The sequence below is a fragment of the Macaca thibetana genome, chromosome 18, assembly GCF_024542745.1.
Source record: "Macaca thibetana thibetana isolate TM-01 chromosome 18, ASM2454274v1, whole genome shotgun sequence".
Classification (NCBI taxonomy): Eukaryota; Metazoa; Chordata; class Mammalia; order Primates; family Cercopithecidae; genus Macaca; species Macaca thibetana.
Window position 1 is genome coordinate 38,228,099 of NC_065595.1, and position 26,292 is coordinate 38,254,390.

At 38.5% G+C, this 26,292-nt stretch overlaps 1 protein-coding gene across 2 annotated transcripts in view; it reads right to left on the reverse strand.

The window, feature by feature from the left end:
- PIK3C3 (phosphatidylinositol 3-kinase catalytic subunit type 3) overlaps positions 1-26,292 on the reverse strand; it is a 578,331-nt gene that overhangs the window by 42,408 nt on the left and 509,631 nt on the right. For both annotated transcript variants that reach the window (XR_007721190.1, XR_007721193.1), the window contains 2 exons: positions 11,263-11,429; positions 10,402-10,484 (listed from right to left, as the gene is read on the reverse strand). The gene's annotated coding sequence lies outside the window, so the exon portion shown is untranslated. The remainder of the gene's footprint in view (positions 1-10,401; positions 10,485-11,262; positions 11,430-26,292) is intronic.

Sequence of the window (26,292 nt, forward strand, 5' to 3'; positions counted from 1 at the left end):
ACTCCAGAAAGTAGCAAATGCCTCCCTTGCATTTCAAACGTGGAAACTGGGACTCAGAGAAACTAAACAACTAGCCCAAGGTTCCCCAGTGCTCTAGGGGACCTCAAAGCTAAGGCTCATTCCACCAAACATTTCCACCCCTTCCTCAAAGGAACCCTCAGCATTGCTCCTCCAGCTCAACAGAGAGAATGAAAGCCTTTTGTGTGGCAGCCTAGCAACTATTTCCTGATTATTTTCTCTTCAGAAGTGAGATGTTAACCTGGAATAAATGACCCTGATAAGTGAAATATTTTTCTTGCCATATATGGGCCTCGCTGTTCCCTAGTAGTATACACACAGAGAATAACAAATCAAATCCTCATTTGTTTCTACTCTGGGGGAGATGGGAAAAGGATGCTGCCTTCCTGGGATTGTATAAATGTATAACTCTATTCAATTTACATTTCTAAAAGGAATCAGCCAAGCACACTTCTGTTTTCAGCCTGAATGTGAACAGGTTAGTTCCCAAGGGAACACTTACAAGAATCTTACAAACAACCCCTAAAGAAATTAGAATGTAAGTGCCATGTTTATGACAACTCTCAAGTCCCCATGATAAAATCTACAATGTCTCATATCTATTAAGGCAGTTTATTACCAGCCAGTTTCACTTACCTAGGTTCTTTAGATTTTTGAAGGACAACTTTCAGTCACTTTGCCAAAAATATTTTGTCTGAAGCAGAGACTCTTTTTTCCCCACTCTGAGGATTGTGGTTACTTAGGAAAGTAATCCACCTGAACTTGAAATGTACTGAAAATAACCTTGCTTAATTTTACAAATCCTTTAAAAAGTTACTAAACATTCACTGTAAGTCATGTAGCAGAGCAAGTGATCACTACAGATGTTCCATGTACTGAAATAAAATAATAGTCATGCCTTCAAATGTGTATAGTATTTTCAAAGCATTACTATTCATAATAGTAGCAGCCATATATTGAGTCCCGAACATTTTAAAATGGTTACTTCATTTAATCATTACAGCTACTTTGATAAGTTGTTGTCATTAGCTGCACCTTAGAACTGATGGAATTGGTCACACAGCTCATTCTCATAGACAAGCCCAGATTTTGAACCTAGTCCATCTTATTCCTAAATCCATGCTCTTCACCCTGGCCATGTGCAACCTGCTCACTTAAAAGACATCATTCCATGTGTTTCTTAGGATAAGCTAGTAAGAGTCATGTGAGAACAAATGATTGTCCCCATCTAACAGATAATTGCTCTATGCTGGTGATTCATGAGAGAAGAAAGACAAATGTCTGGGGCTCCTGACTCCAAGCCTGAGTTTTCTTCCCCAGAATGAACCAGCCACCTGAAATGTGGCTTGGGCTAGGTTGTGCTCCTCAAGCTCACTCTACAACCTGCCGCCAGTAAAACTCAGGCCAGAAACATTATGAGTTCTGCAGCTCAACATATTGAACACTTTACAGCTTTGAGTTATGAGATACAAAAGGGTGAGCAAACAAGACCACATTTAATCACCCACACAGAAGGACATCATCTACACAATGGAGCCTAAAGGTAATGGGGTATTGGTAAATTGGCTTTCCAAGAAAAGAAGCCCTGATGTGTAGGGTTTACCAATTCCCATTGTGTAAATACTCCCACCATAGCTAACTTTAGGCTACCAGGGTGAGGTTACTAGACATGGAAAAAGAAAGAGGTATGTACAATTAGTTCTTGTAAACCAATGGAAACTGGCCCAGCACTCTACCGCCAAGGCCATTAGAAATCATCAGGAATTCTGAACCTTTCTCCTGAAAAAGCAGCTTGTTGAGTTGGCCATCTCCATTATCTTTACAAATGTAAATGTTCTGGGAAGGATGCAGCAGAGTTCCTATAATATTAGATTTAAGGCCAGTGGTCTCCCTGGTGCTAGTTTCTTACAACAAATGAAAAAGGTTGGAGGAAAACAGCACCAATAATGAGTAGGAGACATGGGACAGGTATGTTTTACTTGTCAGTAAATGAGTGATCAGACTCAAGAAGGAGACCCCAGGCATACAGGCAAAAAAAGACAGACTTGAGAATGGAAGAAAAAATCCTTTTAAAAAGGGAAAATGCCTAATCTCAAGCAACCAGAACAAGATCTTGGCCCGTGCAGTAAGCTTGGGAGTCAAAGCTTCACCAGAGTCACGTTTCAGGTTGGCAGACTGTTTGAGGAAATCGAGCCAGGACACCTGGGGATTTGTTATCTTGTAGATCAGCCAGGCAGCTTAAATTTTCTTTTTTAAAAAGTACTCTCTTACATTTCCCAGGCTGGCTAGGCCTTCTTGCAGGCATGAGAGCCCCTGACAGAGGCCAAGTGACAACTTCATCATCCCAAAAGGTACAGAAGATTCCCATAAAACAATTACCAGGGACATTCTTTATAATCATGCAACTCCTTTCTAATTTCCTATCCCTCATCTGGTATTGACGTTTTCCTCTCATGTAGCTTCTCCATGTCACCCCCATGCCATGGCCACCTCTAGGTGCACAGCAAGTGCACAGTGGATACAGGCTCATCCTAGGAACTCAGCCACGTGCAGTTGTTTGGGCAGAAGGGCCAAAATCGAGGGGATCACACTGTGTCTCAGCAGCTCTTTGTTACTCTAATAGAAACTGTCACATGTGTCCGTGTGAAAAGACCACCAAACAGGCTTTGATGAGCAACAAGGCTCTTTATTTCACCTGGGTGCAGGCGGACTGAGTCCAAAAAGAGAGTCGGCAAAGGGTGGTGGCATTATCTTTAGTTCTTATAGGTTTGGGATAGGCATACAAAGTACATTCTTAAGGGTGGGGAAGAATATTACAAAGTACCTTCTCAAGGACAGGGGAGAATATTACAAAGTACCTTCTTAAGGGCAGGGGGAGAATATATGTATCAGTTAGGGTGGGGCAGGAACAAATCACAATGGTGGAATGTCATCAGTTAAGGCTATTTTCACTTCTTTTGTGGATCTTCAATTGCTTCAGGCCATTTGGATGTATATGTGCAGGTCACAGGGGATATGATGGCTTAGCTTGGGCTCAGAGGACTGACAGAAACTCTGGGCAAATAACCATGATTTGATGAGAGAAGATAGAGAAAAAGGAGAGGCCACAAGAGAAGAGAGTAAATGACTCAGTTTGCTTTTTTTCTTACACGTCTGACATGCAGCCTTTCCACCCTCTGGAGAACCCAAGACCCCATTCATTTGTCAGTCCTCCTTCCCTAATAGCCTGGGCCTCTCCTTCCTAGAAGTTACCATTTCCAAAGGAGGGCCTAATACCATCACCTCCAGAGCAGATGGTCACTAATTGCCACAAGTAAACAAACATAGACTACAACAGATACATCTTGTAGCTTTGAATATAATTAATTTTTGAGAACACCAGGGGTGCCCATCCCCAATTAGTGGAGCATGTGAAGCTGGGAGCAGAACTGAGGGAGCCATGCCAGGCAGGCCATGCAGGGGGCCAGACTCCCATCCTGCAGGCCTCAGACCCAATAGGAAAAATTCAGGAAGCCACTTAACCTTGTTGCCTTTGTTTTCTCATCTGTAAAACAGTGGGTAATAAAATCTTTCAGCTTCCTCACTGGGTTTTATGTGAGTGAACTAATTAATGATTGTATAAAGTCTAATACAATGCAACATGTAATTGAAAAGTTTAATCATCGAGGTAATAGTCCAATAATAGTAGGTTGCAAAGTAGTGACAAATAGTGCTTTTAAAATGCAGCTATTATCATTTTGATATTTTCTCTCTGATCTGCATTTTCAAATTAGAAGTGTATATAATTTCAGTTTTATTTCCATTTTTATAATGTTGTATAATTCCTACAAAGCTGCTTCCTCTGTTGTTTTCGCTGTGATATTTCAGGCAAGCAGAGAATCGCTGTAGATTCCAATAATAACTAGATGTTCTAATTAAAAGTTCTTATGCCCAGGAGTCCCAATGCCAAACTAGTTGGTCAAGAATCTGCCTACCTCTTACATGCTGGATAACTAACTCTTTTCATTTTCCAAATTAGATAAAAAGAAATCTTCACAGTCATAATTTCTTAGCCCTTTGACCTTGTTGCCATTCCTGTAAGTTCATGTTTTGCCTTTCCCAACTTCTACGCCTTTGCACAAGCTGTTTCCCCCACCTAAAATGCCCTGTTGCCTCCTTCATAGAAATGTTTCTTTCTAGAGAATTCCTACTCCTTTTGCAAAAAGTAAGCTAAGCCTCCTTCTGTGACACTTTCCCTGACACCTCTAAGAAAACCTAGGATTCTCTTATCTCTGCAATCCTTTTTACACCTACAGGTCCCTCCATTATTGAAATTTTCACAATGTATTGTTTTGGGTTGGTAACTATTTGTTCCCTCAATAGATGCTAAGCAATTCAAGAACCAGAACTGTCTCTTTTAAATTGCACCTCTTCCTTTCCCAGTACCATGAAGGGCAAAATATAAGTGTTCAGTAAATTTTTTGGTAGTGATCAGTAAAGTATAAATTTATTAAGTGCATTATTAATTATGGTCCTATGTCATTATATATTTTCTCATTTAGTAACTATTCTGTCATGTGTGCATCTGAAAAAAATGTGGTTTTAAGAAATATCCTCACATTTGATACAGTTAAGGACTGCCTCATACTCAAAATTTATAGCTTTACAAAAAAAGTTTTCTGTGAATTGGTGCCTGCCTATTTCTCTAACCTCAAAACCTATCACTGCCCTCAAGACAACACCTACTGCAATTGCACCAGACTCCCTGTAGCTTCCTGAATCATCCCCGTTGCATCATGCCTGTGCCCGGGAGCCTCTGATTCTGGAATGGCCTTTCCACTCTGCTTGATAAGCTCCTACTCATCCTTCAATTTGGTTATCATCTCCTGTCTGTGGATGCCCTTGACACTTTATGCCCCACCTTACAAATGGGTGCTTTTATTCTTTATACTTCCCGGGGTCTTTACAAACCACCTCCTCACTTATCTCAATATCCTAAGTGCATATGTATACACCTCCTCCCCTTCAAGCTGGGAGTTCCTTTCAGATAAGGACAGTGTTTGATTCTGACTTGAAAGAGCAGATCTTATTGCAAAGCTTGACACATAGTTAAAGCTCAATTAGTAGTTGTCAAATGAATGAATGAATTGGTAATAGCTCTCCCTATTATGCAGGCTGACTGAAGGAGAAGAAAATTACAGTCCTTGTTGTTTACTCTTTAACTACAACACATCAAATTTTGTATTTCTCTTAGCTTATTGTGAGATATATTGGAATAAATATCGAACATATTTTTACTAAATTTACATTACATTATTTTCCTAGGACAAAAATATGTCTGTGTACCACTCTTCCTCTATTTATTATGCCCCCAAACATCCCCCTATACAGTCTCACATTACCCTCTGTCTGCCCATGTTTTAGACTCATTCCCCAGACTATCTTAAGAGTTATTTCTTGCCTGCACAACTCCATCCTACAAGAGGAAATTTCCCAACCACACATGAAAGCTGTCTATCTTATTTGTGGCTGAGAGAGCTTGAAGGAGAGTAAGTGATTGTGAGTATTCAAGAGTAAACTCAGTACATGTTAAAGTTTACAGAATCCTAAAGATTGAGAAGAGATTAATGGCTTGGATAGGAGTTAAAAATCTACTATTTTACCATACTTTTCTAATCCTTACAATTTTGGGGAAAATCATTTTTGCACCAAGAACTAAACACTAATAACTTTTTCCATTTATTTTACTGAAGCATTTTATATGCAGCTGAGAAATGACTGCTCATTAAAACTAAGTGCAAGCATTGATGATAAAATATTCTAGAATTTTTACATAGGAAACCAGAAACTGAAAGCATTCCTTTACATATGGTAAAGAAAAATGTGCAATCTTCATTTTCAAGGCTGAAGAGCATTTGAAACATGTATATTTACATATATACATAAACATATATACAGATACATTACACATATTTATTTTTGAATCAAGATGTCTATTACCATCATCATCATCATCTCATCATTATTATCATTATCATTATCATCAACTAGCACTTACTGAGCACCATTTATTAATTGTTCACTGGACTAAATGGCATTTCCCTTGCCAGAGACTGATAGAATTGAATAAAGATTTGTGAATTCTCTGAAGGAAGGGACAAGGGGCACTTCTTGAATAAATATCTAAGGTGTTGTTATCACCATAATCTAGAGACTCTCCACCAAATATCCACAGGGAAAATGAGAGTCAAACTCCTTTGATATCTTGTAAAGTTAAAAATCCTTGCTATATCATTGAAAAAAAAACACAACCTATAACTTATTAATAAACACCTAAGAAGATCATCTAACAGGGTCAAGCCATAACTTCTTCTTCTGCCTTGTAGCACTTCTCATGTCTATGTTAAATAGTCTGTGGAACCCTCATTTTCTAAGGAATACCATTTTTTCCCCGATGGTAAAAACACTTACACTGGATCCACTGAGACACGCCTGAAGCAGTTCACAGAGGCTGAGCTGATTGTGCTATTGTACACTTTGGTGGCTGGTCCTTTTAGGAGAGAAAGCTCATAATCACTTCACAATAGTTTTACCCCATGGGATTTTTATCTAACTTATTTCCAGATCAAGGGAATTTTCTTAAGCTAGACTGCAGAACCTTGTAGTGGAGAAGAGAACCACTGCTTATAGTTATTTTCCTTATTTTTTGTTTTTGTTTTTTGAAAGAAAGTGACTTTTAGAAGCGAAATTGTAAAGTTAAACACAGTCCTTTTTCAACCCTGATTTGCTTGTTCCATATTCTCTTCCTATTGAGCTATTTCTTTCTTTTTCTCCTTTATCATTCTTCCTACCTCCATACTTCTCAAATAATGTTCTTAGTGAAGATGCTCATACCACTCGATTACAGCTTTCTGTGAATTTAGCTCACAGTTATCTCTGTAAAAGGATTGTTTAAGTTTCCTTTTAAACATCATCCTGGCATGCTTAGAATTCTGCTAAAAATATTTCATATAGCAGTGAATGAATAAGAGCAAACTCTTTTGCAATCAAAATTAGGTTTCTGACTTTTCTACCTAATTTAGTTCTGCTTAGATTAAGTAGCAATTTTTTGGCCAGGCATGGTGGTTCATGCCTGTAATCTCAGCACTTTGGGAGGCTGAGGCGGGAAGATCATCTGAGGTCAGGAGTCCGAGACCAGCCTGGCCAACATGGCAAAACCCCATCTCTACTAAAAATACAAAAATTAGCCAGGTGTGGTGGAGCATGCCTGTCATTCTAGCTCTTTGGGAGGCTGAGGCAGGAGAATCACTTGAACCTGGGAGGTGGAGGTTGCTGTGAGCCGAGATCATGACACTGCACTCCAGCCTGGGCGACAGAGTGAGACTCCGTCTCAAAACAACGATAACAACAACAACAAAGTGTTATTAATCACTGCTAGTCACCTGGAGTACATTAGTCATGCTGTTCTCTTCTTCCTACCCTTTTATAAGGAAGTCATTCCACCTGTTGCAGAAACAGGATAACCTATGCTCAACCCTCCTGCTTAGAGGGTGTGGATGGTCTTGAACTCTAATTCTTCCAAATAAGGTTGTGTTGGTGGCTGTTCGTGAGACTAAAACACAAGCATGCTGAAATGTTCCAGATGGCTTCTATCCAATATTTTATTTGTAACCTGCATAAGAGATGTAAATAAAACTGACTTTTATCTTGATTCAGTCACTCCTCAGTTAATCACAAATGCACAATTTAACATGAAATTCAATTTATACTTCTAACTTATCACTGCACAGTGTTAGATTATGTTAAAGAAATTTGATTCAGTCTTAACAAGTGCCTCAATGTGTGTTTTTTAAAAAAATTAGTGGTTTCTCTCATAAAACTTTAAACAAAAACTGAAGCATATAAAGTTATGAGATATATTTAATTATGTGGTTCTTGAAACAGGCTATGAATATTGTTCCCCATGGTAACATTCATAAATATTAGATATTTGAAGTTTTAGTGGAATAAGTGTGTGGCTACCCTTGCTGAGTACTTATATAAAAATAATATTGATTTGGATTATGAAACCAGTAACTTAAAATCATAAGAGTGTTGGCATTGGAAGGAAGGAGACCTTAGAGATACTGCTGCTAGTATATTAGAACCTGTCTGAAGCATTCTTTCAATAAATTTGAAGGAATTCTACACCAGTCCTATGGGCACTTAAGTTAATGGAATAAATATTCTTATTTTTTGGTACAACATTTAATTTTCCTAGGGGTAATATTTTCGGCTAGTCATTGGCATCAAGACTTTAATTTGGAATTCTTTAAGCACAGACTCATCATTACACATTACACATATGATAATAATGTGAATTACAGCCTTCAGAAATGATGTTTACATCATTGCACCTTTTTTTCTCACTGCCATTCCTTCATCAACAAGTATTTATTAAGCACCTACTGTGTGCCAGCTATTATTTTGGGTGCTGCAGATCACAGTTATGAACTTTGTAGGCAAGAGTTCTGTTTGTTTGAACTCTTGCATTTGTGATTTGTGGCATTTGTGATTAACTGAGGAGTGACTGAATCAAGATAAAAGTCAGTTTTATTTACATCTCTTATGCAGGTTACAAATAAAATATTGGATAGAAGCCATCTGGAACATTTCAGCATGCTTGTTTTTTAGTCTCATGAACAGCCACCAATGCAACCTTATTTGGAAGAATTAGAGTTCAAGACCATCCACACCCTCTAAGCAGGAGGGCTGAGCATAGGTTATCCTGTTTCTGCAACAGGTGGAATGACTTCCTTATAAAAGGGTAGGAAGAAGAGAACAGCATGACTAATGTACTCCAGGTGACTAGCAGTGATTAATAACACTTTGTTGTTGTTGTTATCGTTGTTTTGAGACGGAGTCTCACTCTGTCGCCCAGGCTGGAGTGCAGTGTCATGATCTCGGCTCACAGCAACCTCCACCTCCCAGGTTCAAGTGATTCTCCTGCCTCAGCCTCCCAAAGAGCTTACGCTTTTTCAAGGGAGCCATATTACTATAAGCAAGCAAAAAAAATGAACGAATGAAGAATAAGGAAGAAAATAAGACAGTGGAATGTGATAGAAAATGTATGGCACTTTTACAGACAGTTTTTTGAGAGCATGAAAGACAAAAAAAAAAAAAAACTATGCAAAGCTATGAAAGAAGATTATGGCAGATGGAGAGATCAACTAGTACAATGGCTCTGAGAATAATGTGTAGGAAGCAGAAAGAGGATAGGCATTTGTGAGTGAGTCAGTCCTCCTCTTCCCAGGGTTTCTTTCACCTTTTCCCACTGTACTGCATCTGTTCAGGCCTATTCCCTTGGACTTTGCTCTATTCTCATCAATCTTATGGTCTTCTTGCTATCAAGCTCTATTCATTCCTTATTGACACTCACAATGTCTCTCTGTATCAGAGTTCTATTTCCCTTGTCCTGAACAAAGACTGCTTATAGAGTAAACCAAAACCCTCAGGCTTATCTCCCGTAGCCTCCATCATCTGACTCCAACTCCTAATGCTTCCACTCATATGTCCTCTACTGCAAATGTACAGTGCTATTTCTCACTGTAACGTGTTTGTTCAGATCTTTCTCAAACAGCCACCTTGCATAGCTCCTTCCTAATTCTGTTCATATGTTCAAATCCTGCCTATACTTTAAGCTATATACTCAAGACACTAAGATCTAACACTAAACTTTACCTTAAAATCTTCACTATTTATTATAGCCTGAAATATCCCCATTTCCTTTCAAAGTCTATGGCAATTCCTATCTGTATAATTTATTTGTTTGTTAAGTTCTGCTTTGTAATACCTTTTCTTTTATTAACAATTAATATTATTTACTTTTGATCTTTATTTATCTGTTTATATGGTTGTTTTTGGTCTCTCCAACTAATTGTGACTATTTTGAGAGAAAAACCATGTTTCATGTTCCTTCCATTATCTTAGCCAAGCCCAATGCTAAGGATATTATTGGTGGTCAATAACTGCTTATGATTTAAGTTCAGCTGAACATAACTCTGTCTGACTGAATACATGGAGGAATGATTTTGATGCACTTGCCTCTAATCTGGCAGTTCCCTTCTTCCACGCTCATATAAAAGGAATGAGTTATTATGGTACATACAATACTAAAATAGAAAGTCTCTTCAATTATTGCTCTAAGCCCTTTTCCCAGCAATATTTGTGAAATGTACATTAGCTCTCAACTCTATTGACTCAGAAACAGAAAATCTCAGGAGGTAACACAACACAGGCAAATTAATGATTTGTGAGTGATGAATGGAATGGCACTGAAATAGATGAGAGACCCCAAGGAAAGCTGTCTAGCCAACATGGAATAGGAGTAGCAAAGAAACAAATCCATTTAAATAAGTGCCATACCTCCTATAAAATCCTACGAAACCAAGAACAATCAACACTGCGAACTACTTGCTGATGCCAGTCTTGCTGATGGTATAATTTTCCTAAAAAAGGAAAAGAAAGAAAATTTTATGCACTAAAGGATAATATGTGGAATCTTTTATTTTTGACTATGGATATAATTTAGTGTAATCACTTATTTTAAAATGAGGAAATTGCACCCAGACTGGGAGAATCACTTGCAGAGACGACCCTGGTATGGAGACACTGCTCCCTATATCATTGCCGTCTGCAGGAGAGAGGCGCTATTTCTAGTGCAAAGTGGCAGTTGCAGGGACTGGTTTCAATTGTCAGCCTCTTTGCTGTAACCGGAATTTTCTCATGAGCACCCTCTCTCCAGGTCATGAATAACACTTAAGAGGCCTGAATCCGCTCACTCCCACTTCCTCCTTGGCCAATGGAAGGACTAAGTTGAGGAATCAGCAGGCTGTCTCAACCTACCACCTCATACTCCCACATACTCCCAGCACCCTTGTTCACATCCTGCCTCTTCTCTCAACTCCACATTGCTTGGTTCTTTCTCTTTGATTTTTGTTTTTTGAGAAGGAGTCTTGCTCTGTCACCCAGGCTAGAGTGCAGTGGCACGATCTTGGGTCACTGCAACCTCTGTCTTCTAGGTTGAAGTGATTCTCTTGCCTTAGCCTCCTGAGTAGCTGGGATTACACACACCCACCACCATGCCCAGCTAATTTTTTTTTTTTCAGTAGAGGCAGGGTTTCACCATGTTGACCAGGCTGGTCTTGAACTCCTGACCTCAGGTGGTCCTCCTGCCTCAGCCTTCACCTTCCAAAGTGCTGGAATTACAGGGATGAGCTACCGTACCTGGCTAGCTCTTCCTCTTTCCAGGGATGCTCATCTTCATCTCTTTTTAACCACAAGCATTTCCCTGAAGGCACCTGGATCTTCTCTTCCATTGTAAACCTCTTTATCTTCAACTGTTTCCTGAATTGTTTTGCCCCTTCCAGGCCTTAAAAGATATCTGGAAGTGCCTGAAGGATAAAAATTGTAATAAATGCGTCTCAAATGAACGTTTCTTTTTCTCCTTCATTTTCCTTGCCTCTAGGTCAAAGAAGTGGTCATCATTCTCATTACCCTCTCTCTAGTGATTTTTCTAGGATATTTCTATTTAGACCTTAGTCAGAAAAATAACAAAGAAAAATAACTCTTGCAGCTCTTTTTACCTAATCATATAATTTGAATACCTCCTCATCATTAATATCTATCATACGCCTGGTCATTCATCCTTCTTCATTGCTTCCTTTAGTGTAGAGCATACCACCCTTTGGCCCAGCTCCATTTCTGTCTTCACCCCAGGTGTCCTCAGTACCCCTTGTTTTAAGCCACTGAACAACTGGTAACTTCCTCTCTGTGTTTTTATCACCAATGCCTCCCCCACCCTATTTCTGCCATCCACTCACTGCCCTCACCCTAAACATTGCTACTACCCAGTGTTATTTTACTTCTGAAACATTTCATTTAAATTCAGTTCTCAAATAACTTAATTGCCCAACAATAGGAAATGGCTAAATTATTGTCATTGCATAATACAGGATATCATGCAATTATTTATACGAATAAGGTAGATAAAAATATACTGATATGAAAGTTTACTGAAACATATTGTTAAATGAAAAAAATCAATTAACAATGTACCTTAATGGACTTTTATCAGAATATTACAATCCATTTTTGTGCAAATAAAACATTTACAGCTGTGTGTATGTATAAATGTATAGAAATTTTCCAAAAGGATAAAGTGCTGAGAGTGATTTCTTTGGGAAAAAGGTTAATAATGAGGACAATAAGGAGACATTTTAATGTTTCACCCTTTGTAGTTCTGTATGTCCTGAATTGCTTTCAATAAGAATGTATGTATACATTATTTGTAGAAATTTTAAATGCATATATATGAAAAAAACTCTTTACCACAATATTTATCTTTCTTATACTCTGTTACTCTCTTTACCTATATCTTGACATTATTGAGAATTTCTGGGATTTGACACTTTTTTTTATTGCTTCATGTCTTTCTTTCTTTGGCTCTCTTAGCTACCATTTTCTGATCACTGCAACAATCTTACCATAATTTTTAAATTTTTGCCCCAGATTTCCTTTATTACATCTACCCAGTATTGTTCCACCTCAAGGTAGAGTCAACTGTCCACTTTATCTATATTCAAGTTTGTACCACCACATTTCTCTGGTTTTCTTTATACATAGATGCCTCCTCTAAATCCATTACAGGTTGTTTCTCTACCTCTGCCTATAATGTTAGGGTTTCTCAGGGTTTTGCATGAAGACCTCTTCTTTCCTCATTCTTCATGCTCTTCATAGTAGATTTAATTTACTTTTGAGGCTTTTAAAAAACCCTAAAAACTAAAGCTTAGTAATAATTCCTAGTCTTTACTTCATCTCATGCCTTTGTACTTTGTTCCAAACGCATATGTCAAGGTGACAACTCGTGATTCTCATGAGTACCTCAAACTCAGTATGTTCAAGATCACATCCTTCTTTCTTTACTTGGTTACTTGTTATCACTATCTCAATGAATGACCCCATCATGCCACAACCTGTGTTTTAGATGTGAATTATTATTATTCTCTGGTCTTTATATTCGTTCATTCACCTAGTCTACTAATTCTACCCCCTAAATAACTATCAAAATTCTTGTTTCAAGCCATGATCATCACCTGCCTAGATTTTGAAATGGCCTCTTGTCTAGTCTTTCTACTTGTTTCCCTCTAGTTCATTTCTCATAAAGCCTAACTGAACTTCCTGAGATACATATCTGATCATGTCACTTCTCTGATGAAAATGATTTAATGATTGCCCCAACAAAAACAAGTTCAAATTCTTTATAGGACTAACAACAACCTTCACAAGGTACTACTGGCTATCTCTTCAGTTCATGTTATTTGATTCACTCTTTACCATCTATGATGAATCCATAATGAGCTCCTTCAAAATTTTGTGTTTTCTTTTCCACCTCCGTGGCTTTACCAACTCTGGTCTTCTCCCTGGTCTGCTCTTCCACCACTCTGCAATGAACAAATTTCTATGCTCCATTCTAATATCAAATTAGAGGCAATTTCTCCCTCTGGATCCCAGAGGACATTTATATATTATTTTACCATGATTTTTATCACTCTCTATTTTCACTGATTTATTTGTCTGCTTCCTCTACTGAAGTATGAGCAAATCCCTGGAGAGTCTGGACAAGGTAATTTATTATAACATACATGGTTTGATACATGGTGAGAATATGGTATCATGCAAATATCAGTGACTCTGGAAGATATTGCTGCAACTGCATTCTCTACCTTAATCTCAATGCCCATGACTTATACTGTCTACTGAACTTTCCCACCTCAGTAATATAAGTTTATGTAACTTCATGTAATAAGATTTTAACACACCTAAAGTACATACTCCTTATGACCCAACCTTTTCAAATAAGCTGCTCTGCCTCCCAAAATCCATTTTTTTGGTGAATTTCACCAACATCCCCCCAACGCCACCCTTCTCATGGGTCCCTCAGCCTTCATCTTGTTCTTCTCAGGTCCAGGTTGGTCTGTTTCTTTTCTGTTGAGAATTTCAGTAATGCATCCTTTTTTCTTCTCTCTGTATTTTCTTAGTTCTCATTGCAACTTTGTACAACGCTCTTGGAGAATGTAAACATAATCTCCTTTAATAACTAAATTTGTATAATTTTCTTCTGGTTATTGGTACTAAATTCAATTACAATATTCATTAAGAAGATCACTTTTTAAGATAATGATAGATATTTTGAGCTACAATCCTCTTGGTTTGCATTGGGAAAAGGCTCTTATTCTGATGTTCTAAAATAGACCATTTTTCTTATTTCTCATGATATGATTAAATAAAGATTTATCAACATCAGTCAATTAATGTAACTGGACAAGGAGTAAGAATAGATACCTATCACATAATACCATTGTCTGCAGGGGTTAGCAGTCAACTGGCCAGGGCAACAACCCCTAAAACCCAATTAGTAGAGTAACTCCTATAGAATTGTTCCAACGAGAATGTAGTTGTATCCTTCCACTCTGCTAATTAGTGACCCTGTATTTGATAATTTTAGAATACAAATTTTCTTGAAAAAAATTTATGTGTTCTGAATATTGGAAAAAAAGACATTGTTTTCAAGCTTCTCACTGAATCTCTTTTATAAAATATAAAATGTGGTGGAGACAGTGTTGATTAGGATGCCAAGATTCTTAATTTTTTTCCTAATTGTTGCTAAATCTCTGTGTGATTTTGGGACTGCTCCTTCTGACACTTACTTTTTTGTTTCTTCTTTAAAATGAGAAGTTTGTATAAACTAAACATATCTTTAATATCTTATTTTATTTAGTATTTGTATTTAGTATCCCCCATTCATTTTCATTACTGGCTCTACAAATATACTGAGAGTTAACTTTGACAAACTTCAGTCAAGTCAACCAAGTAATTAATCAATCAGGGGCTGGCACCTTGACTTAGTGTACTGTAATTAGAGTCAGCTTGTTAAGATGCACCAGTATTTAAATAATATTCAAAAATAGTTTAGTATGAACATGAAAGAAAGGATTCATTATTGTCATCAAAAGCATATTCACACCTCAAGTAAATGTTTTCATTTTCAGAATGAAAATGAAAGAGCACAGAATAGTATTCAATCCTTAGTCTCACATTAGGCAGTAATCAGATACATTTGTTATTAGTATTTTATGCACTAGTGTTATGAAAATAAAAGTTTTGCTTTATAAATTACTGTCCTATCTGTCATATCACTAGCTGACCTATATTTTTACAAAACCATCGTCAATCATTACAAAAGAATTATGAGAAGATTACAAAACAGGATATGGCCAAACATGGTACTAGCTTTTTAAAAATGAAGGAAGTAAACTAATGTTTATTGAACATATACTATGGATCAAACCTTTTACATGTATTATCTCAATTAAATATAAGTCTTCAAAAAAGCACAACTTTATAGAGGAAATGAAAGATAGAATGGCTTGAAATAGAGGTTATGACTTGTACAAGTGGAAGATACAAGATTTAACACAAGTTCTGCCTAAATTGCAAAGCCACGTATTCTTTAAAAGCACAAAACTGATAGTAAAGTAAAAAGTAAATGATAGTAAATTGAAAAGAGGCCTATAGGCCTAGGAGGTTCTATATTCTATTGAACAGAGGGTTTAATATTAATTTCTGTCAAATTTTCAAAAATATTATTTTATGACATTTATGTCATTTTTAATGTGTCTGTTGCAATGGCACAACTGATATATTAATTTCTTATATCCTGATGTCAGAAAAACAAGCCCCTCATGACATATTTTTTGACAAGTTGAAAATTTATGGACTTAATTATGGCATAAACAGATAGATAATATCTGATTAAACAATTGTACACCCCAAAATGTTAATTGATGGATGTGTCATATAGTAGTTTATAAATCTGATTCAATAAGTGCACACATGCACACACAAACATACACTTACTATGGGAATGTGATCTGAATGCTCAGGATCTAGGGTATCAACTGTTCCTGTTTTCCTGTGAATGGAGAGCATTTCCAGAACAAGGTGTTTTCAGTTCTAAAATGGGAAAAATATTTTCCATTTTTATAGACAAACAGGAACAAGTTGGTCACCTGATATAGTTTGAATTTGTGTTTCTGCCCAAATCACATGTTGAATTGTAATCCTCAATATTGGAGGAGGGGGCTCGTAGGAGGTGATTGGATCATGGAGGCAGACATCCTCCTTGCTGTTCTCATGATAGTGAGTTCTCACAAGATTTTGTTGCTTCATAGTGTGTGGCACCGCTCCCCTCTCTCTCTTCCTCCTTCTCTGGCCATGTAAGACATGCTTACTTCCCCTTCACCTTCTGCCATGATTGTAAGTTTCCTGAGGCCTCCCAAGTTGTGCTTCCTGTACAGCCTGCAGAGCTGTGAGTCAATTAAACCTCTTTTCTTTATAAATTATTCAGTCTCAGTTAGTTATTTACAGCAATGTGACAACAGATCAATACAGAAAATTCATACTAGAAAGTGGGGTATTGCTGTAAAAATAACTGTAAATGTGAAAGCAACTTTGGAACTGGACAACAGACAGAGGTTCAAACAGTTTGGAGGGCTCAGAAGAAGACAGGAATATGAGGGAAAGTTTGGAACTTCCTAGAGATTTGTTAAATTGTTTTGACCAAAGTGCTCATAGTGACATGGACATTGAAGTCCAGGCTGAGGTTGTCTCAGATGGAGATGAGGAACTTATTGGGACCTGGAGTAAAAGAAACTCTTGCTAAGCTTTAGCAAAGAGACTGGTGGCATTCTGCTCCTGCTCAAGGAACCTGTGGAACCTTGAACTCAAGAGTGGTGATTTAGGGTACCAGGTAGAAAAAAATTCTAAACAGCAAAGCACTCAAGATTTGGTGTGATTGCTTCGTGTGTGGTCATATACATAAGCAAAGAGATTAGCTAAAACTGGAACTTATATTTCAAAGGAAAACAGGGAATAAAAGCTTAGGAAATTTTTAGTCTGACCGTGTAGAATTCCTCTCCCCATGTTTGGGAGAGGAATTCAAGTCACTTCAGAAATTTGCATAAGTAAAGAGGAGCTGAATGTTAATAGCCAAGACAATGGGGAAAATACCTTGAAGACATTTCAGAGACCTTTGTGGCAGCCCCTCCCATCACAGGCCTGGAGGCCTAGGAGGGAAGAATGGTTTCCAGGGACAGGCCTATAGCCCTGCTGCCCTGTGCAACCTCAGGACACTGCTCTTTGTGGCCCAGCTGCTCCAACTCCAACTATTGCTAAAACAGCCCTAGATATGCCTCAGACTTCTTCTCCAGATGGTGCAAACCATAAGCCTTGGCAGCCTTCACGTGGTGTTAAGCCTCTGAGCGGGCAGAGGGCAAAAGTTGAGGCTTGGGAGCTTCCAACTAGATTTCAGATGATGAAAGGAAAAACCTGGATATCCAGGCAGAAGTCTGCTGCAGGGATGGAGCCCTCATGGAGAATCTCTAGTATGGCAGTGTGAAGCAAAAATCTAGGGTTGAAGCCCCAACACGAAGTCCCCACTAGGGAATTGCCTAGAGGAGCTGTGAGAAGAAGGTCACTATCCTCCAGACCCCAAAATGGTAGATCCACCAACAGCTTGCCCCATGCACCTAGAAAAGACACAGACACTAAATTCCAGCCTTTGAAAACAGCTGCAGGGGCCGCACCCTGCACAGCCACAGGGACAGAGCTGCAAAAGTCCTTGGGAGCCCACCCCTTGCATCAGTGTGACATGGGTGTGAGACACATGGAGTCAAAGGAGATTATTTTGGAGATTTAATATTTAATGACTGCCTTGCTGGGTTTCAGATTTGCATGGGGCTTGTATCCCTTTGTTTTGGTCTATTTCTCCCTTTTGGAATGAGAATATTTAGCCAATCACTGTGCCTTCATTGTATCTTGGAAGTATTAACTTGTTTTTGATTTTTACGTCTCACAGGCAGAAGGGACTTGCCTTGTCTCAGATGAGAATTTGGACTGTGGACTTCTGTGTTAAAACTGATAATGAGATGAGTTAAGACTTGGGGGACTGTTGAGAAGGGTTGATTGCATTCTGCAGTGTGAGAAGGGCATGAGATTTGGGAAGGGGCAGGGTTGCAAATATATGGTTTGAATTTGTGTCCCCAACCAAATCTCATGTCAAATTGTGATCCCCAGTGTTGAAGAAGGGGCCCGGTGGGAGATAATGTAGATCACAAGGGTGGACTTCTCCCTTGATGTTCTCATGATAGTGAGTGAGTTCTCACACAATCTGGTTGTTTAAAAGTGTATGGCACCTCTCCCCTCCCTTTATTCCTTCTTCTCCAGCCATGTAAGACATGCCTGCTTCCCCTTCAACTTCTGCCATGATTGGAAGTTTCCTGAGGCCTTCCCAACTGTGCTTCCTATACAGTCTGCAGAACTGTGAATCAATTAAACCTCTTCTTTTATATAAACTATCTAGTCTTGGGTAGTTCTTTATAGCAATGCAAGAATAAACTCATATACCACCCTATCAGGATAACACATATAGACTCTCCTTATTTATGCCCTGATATTTTAGCCCTGTTTCCATGGAAATAACCAGGTTTCTAAGCCAAAGAGATAATGTAAAGGCATTAAGTTAATAATTAGGACTAGAGATACAAAGTTTATCTAGACTATGTTATCCTGGACTGACACATGCAATCTTATTCCTCTAATTTCTCCCTAAATGCTCTTCTGCCTGACTCTTGTGCTAACACGAACCAAGCAGCCATCATTTCCAAACTGTACCCTCCTGCCCTAGCTGCCTGAAGTCTAGCCATGAGTATTCTTTATCACTTCCTTTGCATTGCTTGGCAATTACAGGAGCATCAATGTTATTGCCCTAGCTGACCACTGAGTGTATGGTCATCAAGAATGTTGCCCTATTCCTGAACAAACCAAATAATAAAAACTAACTGAGGTTTAAAAGGTCAAAGCTAAAATCAACAGGTTACCTCACCAGCTAAGCATCTTGTGTTCTTTTTTGGCTGATGACCAAGAAGAAGAGTCATCTGTGACAGGCGGAAAGTGCAAGGGAATATTTCAGGCAGAGTAAGCAGGCACTCAGGGGTTAGAACTGTACAATGATGAACTCAATATTCCTGCCAAAATACAGACTTTTGGTTAAAGGCAATAAATCACTTTTGTTTATGTAAAAATTGCTTGAACTTAAAAAAAAAATAAAGAAGAGGATATGTTTTATTATTCACAGCCATCCAGAAGTGAGGACTGGGCTTATATTTTTGATACTCTCTGTGGCCCTTAAATAGACATAAAAGTAAACTAGGGTATACAGTGAGTCCTCACTTAATATTGTCAATAGGTTTTTGAAAAGTTTGACTTCAAGGGAAACAATGTACTGCATTAAAGAAACAATTTTACCATAGGGTTAATTGATATAAACAAGAGTTAAGTTTCTATAACATACAGTATATCCAAAAACTTATAGGCAAGTTTAAATAAGACATACTGTATTCCCTAGTGATGTGTTGCAGGGTTCAATATTCAGTTTGACTTTTTTTTTGCATGTTTTATTTTCTTAAAAATTGTAGGTGACATGATAATTACACATACCTATGGGTACATAGTGATTTTGCTTGACTTAATGTAGTGTGGTGGTGATGATGGCGGTGGTGGTTTCCGCTTATTGGAATGATCTTTCCAATTTTAATTGAGAGAATTTTGAGAAGCAAAACTAAAAGAGGTAATGAAAGGTCAAAGTCAGTTCTAACAATTGTCAATTGGCAAAATTTGGCCAGTTATTAAAGCACTGTTAGGTTAATTCAACACTGGTGAGAGTATTTATACCAAGGAAATGGCCAAACACGGTTATCAGTGGGGATTTTTTTCTCTTTTTATTTATTTATTTTTCTTTTCTGGAGAGCCAGTTGTTAAACATCTACCAATACACAACTGAACAAATTCTCCCCTAAAACTTGCAATCCAGATCAGTGTAAATTATGATAAGCAGCAGAGGAAAAGCACCTCACCTATATCCATTTTCTCATTCATGGTTTCAGGGGATAATCCTTACTACCTAGAACTCTAGATTAATTCAGATAATAAAAGCAAGTCTTCATAAAGAACTTGGCTCACAGGGAGCTGAGGAACAACAAAAAGAGTTAACATGAAGTGTGAAATGGTTATGAATCCTGAGCCCATTTATTTTGGCTGAAAGCACATAATTTATTAAGAATGAACAAAAAGGGAAAAGTCATCACTTTTCCTCCAGTTAATAATGCCCTACACTTCCTCTGTCTCCAAATGCTTTGTTTCAGTGACGTTCAGACGATATACAAAAAATAAAATCCTGATCCAGCTATTCTATCCAGAGTCTTATTAAAAGCTTAAGAATCTTTTCTTAGATTAAACCTAACTTCAAAAGCATCATTTATGGTCTCTGTCACTGTGAGAGGGATTTAAGCACTGCAGAACTAAGATCTTAGAGTGAAGGTTCTCTTTTACTTCCCAAAACACATTTTTTTTCGGGACAACCCCCATGGAGAAGCAGTCCGTAGAGAAGCAGCCCGTAAAGAAGCATTAAGAAGCTTGGCTTTTGCATTTTGTACATATGTTATGGATCTCAACATTCCAGGACGCATTTTTGTGGTTTTCTTCTCATCAATCTGGGGGATTTGTCACAAAATACCAAAATGTAGCTCATTTATTTCTCATTTCCTTTTTATTTATAGTTCTGGGTGGTAGTTTCTTACTGTGGGGATTTGCATTCTCTGACATTAGTCAAGGTCAAAGTACAGAGTCTTTGTGTGCATTCTAAGCCCTTTCAAATATGTGTTCACCCACCAGTGTGATGCATTAAAAAAAGATACCTTATTCAGAATCGACCCACAAGTTCCTGCATTTTGTTTGTCTTCTATTAAAGACTAAGCAGCTACATTTCATTTCAAATTCCACATAAATGCTTTCAGAACAGCTTAAATCTGGAACTGTCTGAAAACAGGAAAGATACCAGATGACCTCCCAGGATCCTTTCTTGTTCCTCAGTTTTCAGCATTGCAGTGGCTTCCTATCCTGTGTGCACACAGCTGTTCTGACTCAGTACTGAAGATTGCAGGCTCTCTGGCCTGCACTCAATTCCTTTCTCCATATCTATGTACCAGGTACTTTCGTATCCCTACCTCCTGTCTCCAGACTTAAACTATTTCTCAATAAATTTGCTGATAAAATGTGTGTGTGTGTGTGTGTGTGTGTGTGTGTGTGTGAGATGCATATGTGGGAGAGATTGCGAACATATTCATCTTCACTATATCCAATTAAGGTGCTATAAAGGTCTATTGAGGGTCAGCATAATGACCATAAAATGGATTTCAGAGACTAACATCATTAAATTCTTTGCAAATTCCTTGGGTCAAAAACAGGTAATTTACTGAGCATCTTTAGACCTGCTGCCCTATATGTAAAACTGAGAAAATAGTTACCACTTCATAGGTTTGTTCTGAGAATTAAATTATAAACTGTATACACCCATAAAGCACTTGCTCTGGTATATAGGAACTCTACCGCCAACCCCCACAAAGGCAAATAATATTTTAGGTGTTGCTGAATTACCTGTGCCTTGAAAGGATCAGCTCACTGTAAGAAAGCAGGATATTAAATTCAGACACAGCCTCCACTAACCTCAACCACAAAGACAAAGAAGCAGCCTGAGGCATGCAAGATCCAGGAAGGAGGCTCAGATGCTCAGAGCAAATAATTAAGAAAGAATTGGAGGTCAAAATGAAAAACTAGCCCTATGCTCCCTGGCTGATCCCTGATTTTCTTCTCTTTACTCATCTCAGTTTTCCTAGCTGTACCACATACCTTAATGCCCTTAGGGCTAGCAAATCAACATAACCAAAATACTTGCAGGTATATAATACTTCCTTCATTCTTCATTCTTAGATTTGAGCACAGATTCAACACACTGATGCATTAAAAGTTTTTCAGAAAGAAAAGATACTTTCTGCATTAGATTTAATTCTTATTTACAGGACACCTTGATTTCGGAGATACACAATTGTAGAAAACAAGTGTGCTTTTCAGAATCAAGGAACTATGGTAGTCAATTGAAAATCAGCTTCCAGACTGTGAGACCAACTCTTCTCACCAATTCTCTCTCTCCTTTACTAGTTTCTAATGATATTTACATGAGTTTATAAAAATCCTGTATGTCGGGCCGGGCGCGGTGGCTCACGCCTGTAATCCCAGCACTTTGGGAGGCCGAGGCGGGCGGATCACAAGGTCAGGAGATCGAGACCACAGTGAAACCCCGTCTCTACTAAAAATACAAAAAATTAGCCCGGCGCGGTGGCGGGCGCCTGTAGTCCCAGCTACTCAGGAGGCTGAGGCAGGAGAATGGCGTGAACCCAGGAGGCGGAGCTTGCAGTGAGCCGAGATCGCGCCACTGCACTCCAGCCTGGGCAACAGCGTGAGACTGCGTCTCAAAAAAAAAAAAAAAAAAAAATCCTGTATGTCAGATAGGCCAGACATCATGTCCAGAAAGTGAGCTAAGACACGGATCAGAAGTTCAGTTAAGGAAGTGAGGGAACAAAGACTCAGAGCCAAGTAAGATTTGGACTTCTAAAATCGATGCATGTAGACAGACAAGTGACATGAGGACCAACAATGGGACTTTTTTAGTTCCTATATTTGAGCTAAAAATCTCCTCTCCACAGCATTCTAGAATAATATCAGTGCGTGGAGTACAAATCATCTGCTAGAGGAGACAGTAGTGTGATGGGTTGGCTAGTGGAATAGCTAGGTTTAGAGTAAGGGCAGAGGTCTAGAAGAATCAATCACATCATGTTAATTTAGCACTGGTGATGTGATCAGGGTTAAGCCTTGAACTCCTAGGAATTTTAGAATCACAATTTGAGAATGCCTTGGTACCCAGGCATGGGAAGTCAAATCTATGAACTTGCAGGACAGAGACTCAGCTGACTCATTAGGACAGTGGGTATCACAGTTATAATTGTGAAGGGACAGAATAATGGCTTCTGTGTGAGGCTGAATTTGCCTCCCCATCCCCATGGCTGCTCCTTTCCCTTACTCTTTCAGAGGAACAGCTACCTCACCCATAAGCATCTCAACAGCTATCTCTTCCTTACACATATCACTGCATAGCTATATTCCAAATGTTTCTAATTTCAATTGTGTTCCAACAAACTGTCTAGAAGTCCAGCTGAATCTCTTTAGAGAACCAAGCAACCTCTGACACTGGAGTAAAAGAGAACCTTGCTCTCAGGTTGGAGGGTCGTTCTGTCCCACTGACAAGTCTTCATGAGTTCCCCTCATGTGAGACATGATTCCTTGCATCATACGGGTGCGAGACATAAGCAAATGGCTCAGAGTAGCATGGGAACGCTGGGACCTGAATCTTATCCATATCCAGGATGTTATGAAAACCTTATTATGAAATCTAGGAAGGACAATAAAATTGATTTCAGTTAATGAATATATAGATGTCTCGTGTTCCTTTCCATTAACTCTAAAAATTATGTTCCCAGAAGTAGATTTTTACATTTTTAAATTTAATAAGTCAAATACAGTCTCAAAACTTAAACAAAAAAGAATGCTTTCTATAAAGGTACATCTATGAACATGCTTGAGAAAAATCATGTATGAAAATATAGCATAATACATGCCACAGTAGAAACATGCATGGGGTACAGTAGAAGCCCAGAGGAAGAGGGTAAAGTCAAATCAGGCAACGAGATGGGAAAGAAGGAAGACATCACAAGGTGGGTAAGCTCTGAGCCCTGTCTGGAGAGATGACTAGAAATTAGGCATAGTAAGATTCTAGGCAGAGGAAACAGCTTAAGAAAAACAAGAGTATGTAGAAGTGTGTGTGTGTGTGTGTGTGTGTGTGTGTGTGTGTTTACATGCGTGAGAATCCCAGTTTTCACCCTCCTTCTGAAATTAGTGCAATCAGTCATGTACACTTCCCTGATATGAATAACTTTAAACTCAACATGTTCTCTGTATCAGGGGTTTTGCACTCTATGCCTAGACTCCAGCAATAGAATCAAAAGTCTTTGTTCTCCAACAAGGGAATCTCAGATACCCGTATCAGGTGAAGGTCACATATATTTAGTGGAGAATTACAATAGTCCTTATAAAGTTACCTCTATAAACAAGAAGGCCCTTACTTTGTTTTGGCAATATTGCAAGCTCCCAAGATGGCACACAGCTAGGAGGCTGCTTCCTGCCACAGAGAGAGCATCCAGTACTCACCGACCATGTGGCTTCTCTCCTGCCCTGGCCAGGCTCCAAGCTATTTCCCTCTGTGAGACATGCTGCTCACGACATAACTGGGTCATGCTACAACCACAATGTGATGCTTCTGGGGAACAAGCCAGTTTCCTGCCTTCCCCAGCCCATTCACTGCTCAATGGGTCAGTTAGAGGTATGGTAAATGACAAGAAGCACACCCAAGGAACAATGATGGTAAGGAATACCATGGCAAACCCCAATTTCAACCCCTCTCAGATGTCCATGGCCCTCAGGACCAAAAGGTAATTAATTCTCATTGACCACGTTTTTTTTTTCTCATGATTATAATATTACCCCCCAAGTTGTTTTGCAAGGAAACAGTTACAACCTGGGTTAGTAGCAGCACAGGACAGTACACAGCCCTATACATTGGGGATCAGAGTTCTTGTACTTCAGGAGAGCTGAAGCACTAGAATTGTGCTTCCGTTTGGAGAAGCCACAAATATCTGCTGCTCTGGTTCTTCCTCAGATGAATAACAATGCCTGTTCTTCCTAGGCTGCAGGGACTACTACTATAAAAGAGATTAAAGTATTCTCAAAAACTTTAAAAATCGAAATAATGCTAAATTAAGCTAGGAAGTTGTTCATACCATGAATCTGTCGAGACCAGTGAGAGCCAGCAGGCTCATTTTTGTAGGCAGGTGGGTCAATTGCAGCTGTCACATTTTCCATCCATGCAAGATATGATGCTTAATTTAGAAGGAAGTCTGGAATTAGAGGAGTTCAGTACACTCCACCTAATACTAAATATTCATTGAGAACCTATCATGCACAATGTACTATGCTGTATGTTTTAATTTTAGTGATTTGTCCAAGGTCAGAGGGCTGGTTAGTGTAGGGCTAAGCTAGGTGCCCTCGCTCCCAGCTGTGTTATCCATCATCCCATTTCCATCACATGTTCTGGAACAACCATTTTCAGTTGGGCGAATAACATGGACTTTATCTGTGTTATGTTTACAGTGGTTTAATTGGAACCTAAAAATAAAGCACACCAGTTTTTCCAGAAATATTTTATTAAATTTCACTTAATTTAAGGAAGGGAAAATACATTAATTGCACCAAGTTTTCCAAAGAGAAAAAGAAAATCTGGGAAGTGCAACTGGATTTCTAAGGAAAAGCAGCAGGAATAAGAACAGCACACAGTGCCAACACACACACACAAGAAAAAACACATAAATAATTCCGCAATTATTGGCAGCTCCAAATTCACTGGCTAAAAGGAAAGGAAGTCAAACCAGAGGTCCAACAATATGAACTAAATCATCATCTGCCACTCATCTCAATCAGTGCTGCCCATTACAGGGAAGTTCTCACTAAACTGTATCCACCCAGCTGTAGCCCTAACCACACAGAAATAAAGAAAGGGAAAGAAATTTGGCTCTTGTCACAGAGTACGTCATGATGATTTATCAACCTGAAATATAGTTTAATCTACATAAAAATGGAGTCTTGCAGACTGACTGGGATTAATAGGCTTCAGCTCTAATTCCTTCTGGTGGTCTCATTTAAATATGCCATTCATCACCGTGACCTCTTTTGATAATAGCCTTACTGTAATATTTAATTTCACATTAATTCTCTTGTAACTTAGCCAACGTTCATTTGCAGAAAATCATTAAAGAATCACCTCTGCCCCCAACCCCTACCTTTATCAACATCCTCATGAATGCCAAAACAATTGAAAATGGTCAATTCTCATATTTGCTAAATGCACTGGTCAAGAATCATATGTGTTTGGATAGAGTAGGGCATAAGGAAAAGTAGACATTAACAAAGAATCTTTACCAAGACAATGATGTAATACATTTATTTTGAGCCAATTAAGACATAAAATAGGTCTCCATGGAAGAAATTCAGTTTAACAGTTCAATTCGCACAAATTATTTGATTTCTATTTGTGCTAGGGTCTGGCAAAATCACCTATGTGATTCTTGCTTCTTAGCCAGAACATTTCTGGTCCTGAGGGACATAATGGATTCTAATAAATTCAGTTCGATTCAT